Source organism: Pinus tabuliformis, chromosome 4_1 (genome assembly GCF_031772625.1).
Source record: "Pinus tabuliformis cultivar Carrire ecotype Pingquan chromosome 4_1, CPIR1, whole genome shotgun sequence".
In the NCBI taxonomy this organism is placed as follows: Eukaryota; Viridiplantae; Streptophyta; class Pinopsida; order Pinales; family Pinaceae; genus Pinus; species Pinus tabuliformis.
In genome coordinates, this window is record NC_142303.1 from 886,000,861 (window position 1) to 886,009,282 (window position 8,422).

The 8,422-nt window shown below is 37.5% G+C and overlaps 1 pseudogene; it reads left to right on the forward strand.

The window, feature by feature from the left end:
* Positions 1–764: 764 nt before the first annotated feature.
* On the forward strand, positions 765–7,966 carry LOC149179024 (uncharacterized; annotated as a pseudogene).
* The last annotated feature ends 456 nt before the right edge of the window (positions 7,967–8,422 follow it).

The window sequence follows — 8,422 nt, forward strand, 5'->3', positions numbered from 1 at the left end:
ATCTCAGTGTGGTTTTGGTATAAGTACCAATCCCCCACTTTAGATTGTTTTGAGATTTGCAGGATCCTCCTTATATATGAATTGATTCTTGGAGGAGGGCAACGTATCAGCATTGTCACAATGGGATGCACAAATAGGTCTATGAAGTCTATATATGAATATGGGGATTCATATTTATGGATCAATGGAGTCCAGAAAATTACTGATCTAGGGTGACCTTTTGTGTCAAGCTTCTGAAGAGTAAATGGGAACTTATCAGCTTGGTAGTATAGAAAGAGGTGATACAAAATAGAGGAGTACTTGAAGACTCTCTCATTACTCATCGTAAGGAACTGGTCATGCATTCTATCAGCTATAAACTTGGCATAATCATAAATAATAACAAGGGGTTATCCTAGAGTGTATATGGACATGAAAGCCAAGATGATATCATCTATATACTGACTGATGGTATAACCTAGGACACTGGATATCATTGCTACAATGTCTTAGCCAAATGGGGAAAATATGGTATACACATATGGAGGAGGTTCTTTGGGGGTATACTTCTCTTCTACAATGTAGTTTTGGATTATTTGGGCCAATATTGCAGGGCTAAGCTTGGGAAATAAGTCCAACAGATCTCTAATGGAGAGGGGGGTCAAGTTTTGGCCAGGTTGAAGTTGCAGCATCTCATTTATTGATTCAATAATGATTGTGAAAGGTATAGTTTGGTTGGGGGACATCACTACTCTTTGGCTAGGGATATAATTTGCATGGAAGTAATGGACAATTTCTGGGAAGATGCGAACTTCAGGGTATTGGTACTTGGGCAAATTGGACTCCCAAAACCCAATTTTATCAGTATGGTTTAAGTATTGGTCTCTGTATCAGCGGTAGAGTTTGAGAGGGGATTCATGGACAAAGGTGTCCTTTATTTGGAAATCCTTGTCTGCCAGGGGGAGATGGTCTAGGTCTAGATGAGGAGTGGAAATAGGTCTCACATCCATGGCAATTGGGGCAACCATTCTCAGTTCTTGTGGATTTGAGAATGGGGGAGGTGGTTTTTAGTTTTTTAGGGCAAAGGTGGTTGAGTAAAGTGTAAGCTCAAGTTACTTGAGTTCCTTTAATTAATTTTCACTTTAACTAACAAACTCAGTAACTGGTTTTGAAATTGAGAGGTTTTCCAATGAATTATGGCTTAAATACCTGGAATTAGGGAGAACTAGCTCTGAACAGGTCGGCTGGAAACTATGAACAGTTGAAAAGGTTCTGAGTAGGCTGGAGAGAAAACTGGGTGCTCTGTGGCGTCTTTAGGGTGTAATTGGATGTAGGTTGACAACTTCGACGTTCACAGGTGTGTGCATGGAGCTTTTTAGTTGAAAAAACGATAAAACAAATGATATTGGGCTTTTTTGGATTTATGCGCAAAAAGTCAATTTTGGCGGGTATGGCTGAACAATGGTCATTTGTCGTGTAGCGGGGTGAACAGTGGCATTTTTGGCATGTAGTGGGTAGGCGGTAAGTGGTTTCCTTTGCACCACTTTTGGGCGCTCGGTGGTATTGAGGGGAGGCCGCCCGATTCCATTCATTGAGCGACACATAGCCTTGGGGGCCCAGCGAAAAACAACTCTTCTCGAGCGGGTAATGTTCAGACATCGGGGCCCGCCAGAAATGGATGTGGGCCGTCTGATGTGAAGGGGAGCGATCGTTTGGTGATCAGGCAGTGGAGTTGCATGGAGGGTAGTGGGGGGGCCCGACGGGTAATTAAGTGCAGCAGTTTTAAGTTAACGAGTGATTAAGGTGGGGTTAAAGCGTCTAGGCCATTAGGGGAGGGTTTAATTGGGTTTTAGACTAATTTAATCGTGGATCGATTAGTTAGTGGGTTTGGGTAGAAAATCATAGTTTATATAATTAAACTAGCGTAGGTTTATTAATATTGTAGGAGTTAAATATATACGGGAAACGGGTTTTTGTTTGGGATTTAATAAATAAATTAGTAATTAATAAAATGAGCAAAAAGGGGCACAATACCCTAAGTATATGATATTTCATGTTTTAATACTTTTCCGATATATAACATAAAAACTTAGGACATAGTGTTTTTGTGGGTTTCTGATACGAAAATGATTTATGTGGGGGAATGAACACTTTTTCCTAGGTAAAAGTATTTTAACCTTAGGAAAAGAGAATTATAAGGAAAATGAATGAACTGAAGGGGGGGATGAATTTTTATGAGGGGGTTTTAGTACTTATTACCTATAAGTCATTGAGCCGAGGGTCCGGTCCCTCCAAAAGTCAGAGAAATGCTCTGAGCCTCTTTGACTTAGGGTTTTTAAGTACTTTGATCTTTATTGTGGGAAATTAGTTAAGTAAAAGGTGAAATGAATGAGGGAAATTAATTAATTGACTTTGATATCCATCTGCATGCTTAAGTGCCCATTCACATTTGGAACTTTTATGATGAAAATGATGATAAACATGCTTTCATCTAATCAATCACCATACTTATGCAACCTTTCTTCTACTTACCCACCTACTCATTCTACCATTTTTACTTCTCTTTATTAGGGTGCGTTTGAGCTAGCAAACCCTTGTCAAACATTTTTCTTTCTCTTTACAATAGTAAACTAACTAAATCTAACCTTATTACATCCATGGGCTCAGATTAAACAGTTGAGCTCCTTTTATTTACTCTACCTATCTAATTATCTGCCAAGATTAAACAGTTTGGTCAGACTTTTATTCTCTATCTATAGACATGAAATTGAAACATGAAATAGCCAAGTTTAAACATTTTGACTATCATGGATTGTGACAAAGATTACAAATTGCACACAATCATTTATTATGCACAAAAACTAAATAGTAGTGGCATTTTGGCTTGCTCACTTTCATGGTCTTTTTCTTTTTCTTGGGGTTCATATTTTTCATCTTTTTTGACCCTTTTATTGTTTTTGTCCTTTGATTTTTCTTTTAGGACATAGCCTCTTTACATTTTTAAATTTTTTGAATATGGAAAACATTTGGAGAAAGCAAAGGTATGTACATATTATAGGTTTAATCTCAGCCATTCAAAAATTATGACTCCTATTGGTACAAGAACCTAACAGGGTGTACTTTGGGAAAATACACCAAGGCTTCCTTTCATTACAAAGACAGTCGAGAAAAGGCTATTATAGAGCGAGTCCATTCAGATGTGTGTGGACCATTCTTGACAGCATCCAAACCAAAATAGGTATTATGTTATATTTGTTGATGACTTTTCTCGTAAATGTTGGATGTTTTTCATGAAGAAGAAGGATCAAATTTTCACAAAGTTTTGTGAATTTAAAGCATTGGTTGAGAAAGAATTGGGCAAGAAGGTTAAAGATCTGAGGAGTGATAACGGTGGTGAGTATGTCTCAAATGAGTTTAAGAATTTCTGTGTAGCATAAGGGATTAAATGGGAGTTGAGGACACCCCATAACCCACAGTAGAATGGGGTGGCCAAGGGGAAGAACAAAAGCATTATAGGGGTAGCACAGGCGATGTTACATGATCAGTGCCTACCACTACACTTGTGGACTGAGACATGCAACACAATGATCTATTTGCAAAATAGAAGCCTACATCAGATACTTGGGATGAAGACACCAGAGGAGGCTTTCTCCGGTAAGAGGCCAATGTTGGTCACTTCAGGATTTTTGGGTCATCAGTATATTTCCATGTGACTAAAGATGCACGGAATAAGCTTGAGATGCCAATAGAGTTGGGGATATTTGTGGGGTACACTGATACACCTCACAACTATTAGGTTTAATTTCCAACCAGAAAGATGATAGTCATTCGCAGGGATGTCAAGTTTGATGAGCAGAAGTCCATGCAAGTTTCCCTTAAGAGGGGGCTACAACTACATGCGGTTGAGGAAATTTTGGTTCCTAAGATTGAGGAGCCTCAGATTGATGTGGAGTAGCCACATGCAGAAGACTCGAGAGTGGAGACATCCACTTAGGCAAAGTCTTCTAGAGATGGGAGAAAGCACACAAAGGGGCTAACAAATTGTTGCATGATGCATGGGAGAATGTGGGAGCACCCACATCTCAGCGCAAGTAGAGGAGGTCACCTGAGAGGTACATTGGATACATGGCTCTTATGAGCGGATGTGCTCTCACATAACCATATTCCTTTAAGGAAGCAGTGCAACAACTAGTCTGGGTTGATTCCATGGTGGAGGAGTATGACTCCATAATTCATAACAGTGTTTGGGATGTGGTCTCGAGACCAGAGGACAAGTCAGTGGTGAGATCTTGATGGCTTTACAAAGTAAAACAAGCTTCAGATGGTAGTGAGGAGAAGCATAAGGCCATATTTGTGGCTCGTTTCTTTTCATAGGTAGAGGGGATTGACTATGATGAGACCTTTTCTCCTGTTGCAAGGTGCTCATCGATCAGATCTATATTGGAACTATCAACGCAGATGGGTTGGAAGATAAATTAGATGGATGTAAAGGCAACTTCCTTAATGGCATGATTGAGGAAGAGGTGTACATAGAGAAGCCCGAAGGTTTTGAGACCTTCGATCGTGAGTCACATGTGTGTCAGCTCAAGAGAGCATTGTATGGGTTGTAACAAGCACCTCGTGCTTGGTACACCAGGATAGAAAGCTACTTTACCGAGTTGGGCTTCACGAAGGGTGAAGCAGATGTGAACCTGTACCACATAGTGGTGGAAGGTAAACTGTTGATCATTTTAATTTATGTTGATGATCTCATACTAATAGGTGATGATTAATTGATCAAGTCTTGCAAGGAGGACCTTGTAAGAGAGTTTGAGATGAAGGAGATGGGGCTCACGCATTACTTTCTAGGCATGGAGGTATGGTAGGGTGATGGGAGTTGTTTGTGTCTTAGGGAAAGTATGCCAACGAGATACTTAGGATATTCCACATGGATAGCAACAAACCCATGTAGACTCCTTTATCTAATAACTGGAAAAAGGAAGATGCTACTTCAGGAGAAGTAGTGGAAGCTATTGTTTATAGGCAGCTTGTGGGTTCACTCATGTATTTGGTGAACACACGAACGAATATGTGCTATGCAGCTAACCAACTTAGTCAAGCAATGGTTATGCCTACCAAGCTGTATTGGAAGGCGACAAAGCATGTGTTGAGATACCTCATGGCACTTCTCAGTATGGATTGTGGTATAGACGGACAGAGGGAGTGAAGCTTCAAGGCTTCATCGCCGCACATTGGGTAGGGAGTCTATCCAATAGGAAGAGCACATCAGGAGGGATCTTCAGTATTGGGTCAGTGACAATTTATTTGTATAGCAAGAAACAAAGATTGGTTGTACTTAGTTTGGTAGAGGCAGAGTACATGGCTGCGAGTCAGCAGATATGAGGCCACCTAGATGAGGAAGATCCTAGTTGGTTTGTTTGGTCAACAGATGGATCCAATTGTGATTTACTGTGATAATTAGAGTTGTATCAAACTCTTTGAAAATACAGTTTTTCATGATCAGTCCAAGCATATTAATATCCGTTATTATCATCTTAGAGATTGTGTATTGGGGTGGATTATGTTGTTAGAGTACATTTTGACGGAGGAGAAAGATGCTGACTTTTTGACAAAGGCATTGTCAAGATGTAAATTCGAGTTTCACAAAGACAAGATCGGGATAGCTGATAATCCCTTTCTTGTTGAGAGGGAGTATTGAGAAATGGCAACAAGAAATTTGAGTTTAATTTGTCCTTGAATTAAACTGAGAATAAAAAACTGAATTCTATTCTCATAGCAACTTGTAAATAGTTAATTAAGTTTAATTAACCTAATTAGATTAGGAATTTCAAGTTGGAAGTCTTTTTGTAGTCATGTATATTTTCTTCCTAAGTTTTAGGGGTCCACGGTGAGTTATGTGAGTTATAATTAGATTAACTTAGTTTACTGAGTTATGGCCAGTTAAACTAGTTCTAACTATTTGTCATTTTATGAACACGATAAAATTCATAAATTTTTTGGATTAATATGCATAATTACTAATGCTAACTAATACAATCGATTACTATAGTCCCATGTCGTAGATGACAAGGACTAATAAGAAAAATATTCCCATATTCATGTCTCACAGATTAAAGTCCAAACTCTAAAGAGAGACTATGAACTATAATGAATTAATAAACTCTCAATGAATTTGTTGCTATGTTGAAAGATTTTGATTTTTGTAATTACTTATATATATAGTTGATGTTATTTGTTGTCTAGAGGTAGTGTGTTTTGAGTGCACTCTAAAGATGTTATTTAAAAAAAAATAAAAAAATCTCTAGTGTTCCTGAGTTTTTTCGAGGAATCCCTAGTGAGGGATGTTACATGCGACAACTCTTTAACACTTTCTCTATCCCACTTCCATAATCTGTTGCTATGTTTCAACATGCCTTGTTTGTTTGATGTTCCAGAAAAGCTAATAGATCATTTTCAATAGCCTAGTAAACATAAGTGTGGACGTAGCCTCAACCGTGATTGAGAATGATGAGTCACGAAGATAGGGTCAGTTTTGAGACTCTCCTTTGAAGGATCTACCTTTAGCCATATGGCATTTATTGGGCTTCACTCATCAGCTTTGAACACTGTTATTCTCTTGTCATGGGGTTTAAGCACATAACCATTGAATGTAGTCAGTAAAGTTTCTTTAGTTAATCATCGCATAAATAGCCCGAAAAATACATTTTTTGGGGCTTTGCACAGTGAGTCTAGGGCTTTGCACAGTGAGTCTAGCAGGGAAAATAGCTTTTCAAGGCTCTGCATTGTGAGTCCACTCCAAGGGTTCCTCCGGTGTGGAGAAGGTAACGACATGGCTCTTTGTCAAATCTCCAATAAATCGAGAGACTCTTAAAACTCCATCCTTGCGCAAATCTTGGTTGAACAAATGTGGGACCAATAATGCCTATTGCTATAAACCCTCCTTACCCAACAATAAGATACTTAACAGCAACCTAAACTATGTTTTTTTTAGCACTATTGTGCATCGATTCATATTTTATTTCATGGCAGGTCTTCAACTTTCATTGTGGAAAGAGCTACAAATTATGATGGATCAACTACTTGAGAGTTGATATCAAGTGAGGTAGTTTTAGTCCAAATGAATATAAGCTTATCATTCATCTACATACCATTTTTAGAAACAGGTTGGTTTAAGTTTCATCGATTTATTAGTTCATTTTGGTTCATTAAATTATTGACATTAAGATATATTTTAATGGATTAAATATGTTCAGGTGGGCATACATAGAATTCCATCCACCTAGAAGAATAGATAATGATATTTAAAATTACTAGAACTCTTGGATAAAGAAAGAGCTTGTTAAGGGTGAGATAATATCAAAGAATATTGAGGCTTCCAAAGTACATATCAATTTTCCATAGTTCTTGTTCAAAGAATCTGCAACTCTCGACAATAAGAGTAAGCTGCTAAAAAGTCAATAATTTTAATCATCTCTAGAAACAAAAAATATAAGAACAATAATTTGCAATATATATTACAATGGCACAATGGTATCCAGGTTCAAGGACTCCCAGTTTCAAATACATTTCATGGCTACAACATCTTGAACCCAATTGAAGGCTCCCATTTTATATTCCAAATTAAAAAAAAAAGTAATGGACTTACACTACATCATCCATGAATGAGAGTGACTACATGAGATCCCCGAATATGGCATTGCTAATTTATTCTCATCTTGAAACATTGGATCTTGTTGATCATGCTAACATATGTAGATTGTGGGAATCTAGTTCCAACTATAATGGGTTTGTTTTAGGATATTTCAAGTGCTTATACAATGGTGAACAATATAACCATGACACTAAAAATAGTTGCAGCTATTTGCCTCCACTTTATGATGCCAGTGAAGAATTTGCAACCATTGATTTAAAATATAGTGACAACAATTCACTAAGATATCTGGAGCAAAACCAAAAAAATGAGATCAATATAGCCCAAGAAACATGAGCATAAAATGTGAACAAAGTAATTTAAGATGTAAGAAGTGGAAACAATGATATAACCAATAAATTGAAGATAATAAGCCAAACACTAGGAACATAACATTTGTCAACATATAACTTTTTGCACTACCTCATTGTCCACTCTAGGAAAGGTCTTTCTTGAAGATATAGAAGCTTCATTTACATCAAAATATGTCTGCCAAATCATGAATACATTTAGATAGACTTACAAATTTTAATCAAATGATCTAGAATATAAAACATCTATATGAAAACAATGATCAAATGGGAAAAGGGGTAGATTTTAAATGCATGTAACAACCAACTCTTGAGTTGAAAAACCTAGATTGTAGTTATATCCTTAGCCAAGGTCTTCATGCATAGCTCACCAAAGGTGTATCAAGAGGCTATTAGTCTCTTTGCTATAGAATTGGATTGTTTTATTTGTAACTTAGCGAAA